The 2,597-nt window shown below is 41.9% G+C and overlaps 1 pseudogene; it reads right to left on the reverse strand.

Annotated features, from left to right (window-relative positions):
• Positions 1-1,891: 1,891 nt before the first annotated feature.
• On the reverse strand, positions 1,892-2,026 carry LOC122703374 (annotated as a pseudogene).
• Between the last annotated feature and the right edge of the window lie 571 nt (positions 2,027-2,597).

The raw sequence follows: 2,597 nt of genomic DNA on the forward strand, positions 1-2,597 counted from the left end.
AACAAGTATCCAAAGAGCTGCCTGGAATACAGACAGGTTGTCTGTGCAAGGAACTGTGGTGTTGGCGAATACTCTTGAGAGTCCCTTGGACTGTAAGGAGATCCAACCAGTCCATCCTAAAGGAAATCAGTCGTGAATATTCATCGGAAGGACTGATGCTGAAGCTGAAACTCCAATACTTTGGCGACCTGAGGCGAAGAACTGATTCATTTGAAAAGACCCTGATGCTGGGAAAGATTGAAGGTGGGAGAAGAAGGGGACGACAGAGGATGAGATAGTTGGATGGCACCACTGACTCAATGGACATGGGTTTGAGTAAACTCCGGGAGTTGGTGATGGACAGGGAGGCCTGGCGTGCTGCAGTCCATGGGGTTGCAAAGAGTCGGACACGACTGAGTGACTGAACTGAAATGAACTGAACAGAAGGGTTATATCTTTCCAGACATGACCAGAAAGGAAAAGGAGGACCTGCTAGTTCTAATAGGAAAAATCCTGAAAGGGACTTCCCTGGCAATCCAGTGCTAAGACCCTGAGCCTCCACTGCAGGGGGCATAGGTTCAATCCTTGGTTTGGGAACCAAGATCCTGAATGATGCATAGTGTGCGCCCCCCCAAAAAAAATAATCCTGGGAAAGAACTCTGATTGTCCTAGTTTGGGTAGCAAGTAAACCTTGGTTCAGTTGCTGTCATGAGGTGGCTTAGGCACTAAGATGGACTCAGCCTCATACATGTGTACCTGATGGTCAAGACTGCAGGGCCTCTCGTCAGATAAGGTGTGGGAGAGGAGTTGATGGATAGAGTTTTTAAAAATAGCCACTAACATAAATAAACAAATTCAACACATTGTTATGAAAAACAAGACAATGATAATATACATACCATGGCTAGTTCAATAAAGATAATTAAAGTAAGTTATCAAAAAACAGACCTAAACTTAGATAATCATGGAGAACTATAATTATTAAAATATTCTGCAAAATGCTATGCTAATATGTTTTAAAACCTTGATGAATTTCTTTTTTAGAATAAATTATCAATTTATGTTCAAGAAACTTCATGCATAGATGAGTTCTTTTGAGTCTTCTAAGAAAAGAATTCTCATGATATATAAACTGTTGGATAGCAGAGAATTTTATTTTACAAAACTGGCTAGTCCGGAGACAAGAAGAGAAAGAAAGATCCCCCACCAAGCAAACAAACAAAAAGGCCTATAGACTAGAGAATGAACATGAATGCAAAAATACTAAGGGGACTACTTCTGAATAAAATCTAGGAGTATATTATTTTGATTATTTCAGGTTTTAAAGTTTTTATTTGCATATTAAAAATTGTGCATTACAGTAATTAAAATCATTTGAAAGTGAAAGTCACTCAGCCGTGTCTGACTCTTGGGATCCAATAGACTGTAGCCCACCAGTCTCCTCTGTCTATGGAATTCTCCAGGCAAGAATACTGGAGTGGATAGCCATTCCCTTCTCCAAGGGGATCTTCCCAACCCGGGGATCGAACCCAGGTCTCCCGCATTGCAGGCGGATTCTTTACTTTCTGAGCCACTAGGGAAGCCCCCAAATTTGAACAACAAAATGGGACTCTGATTAAATAGCATTTTACAGCCTGAAGGAAACCCTGGGCCAGGTTTTTATTCTAGATTTCTGTCTTCCCACCCAGCTTCTTCCTTTGCTAACAACCAAGTTCTTTTCCTTCCCTGCCAGGCGGACAGGCAGATGGGAGAGGCAGGCCCAGGCTTTTGTCAGTAGTTCTCCATTCTTTGATGTGAAAAGGGGCAGCACGGTCATTTAAACTTGTACCAACCTCTTTTCATCTACAGAGTCGAACAGTTAAAAGAAGTGAAATAAAAAAGCAATGCTTGTGGCATGTACAGCGCACTTTGGTTACGACTCACCTGCTTGCTTCTCTTGTTCAATTGTTTCTTTAGAAGGCAGTGGATTTTCCGGTTGTGTTTCTGTTTTCTTCCATTTTTACTTGTCAAATTTCTCAATCTCAGTCATACCGGGTTTGTCAGACATGGTCACTCGAGGAAGTGGAGTGAGGCCAAGGGAGTCCAGTCTGCAGTGGCTGCAGCCTGGTGTGGGAGTATATTTAAAGAATAAAAGTTGAGTTCAAGTAAGGTTTGCTAGAGGAATGCTGATATAGTTCAATATAAAAGATCTGTTAGTGTATATTATTCATTTAATCACACTCACAGGTTAAAGGCAGCAAAAGTGATCAAATAATTATTTCACTTAGTTCAAATATAATCAAGTTGTGCTCATGCTGAAAACACAATCATGGGTTCCTAACACATTTAATGTTAGTCCAGTATATCAGGCCTGTGTATCAGTACACAATCAGGCCTCTCTCTAGAGTCTTGTCCCACCCTCTCCTACCCCCATCCCACCTCTCCTTGGTGAGCTGTGATCCAGCCCTCTGGGCCTGTTTCCTTTTTCATTTGCACCAGCTTCCATCGCATCACATTTGCAGGTGCTGTTCCCTCCACCCACAACACTCTTCCCTCTCTTTTAGGCTTAGTTAATGCCTTCTCTTTTTTCAGGTCTAAGTATAGTCTTTGCTTCCTCAAGAAATCTTTCCTGGGCCTCT

This window comes from Cervus elaphus, chromosome 11, assembly GCF_910594005.1.
Source record: "Cervus elaphus chromosome 11, mCerEla1.1, whole genome shotgun sequence".
NCBI classification, from domain to species: Eukaryota; Metazoa; Chordata; class Mammalia; order Artiodactyla; family Cervidae; genus Cervus; species Cervus elaphus.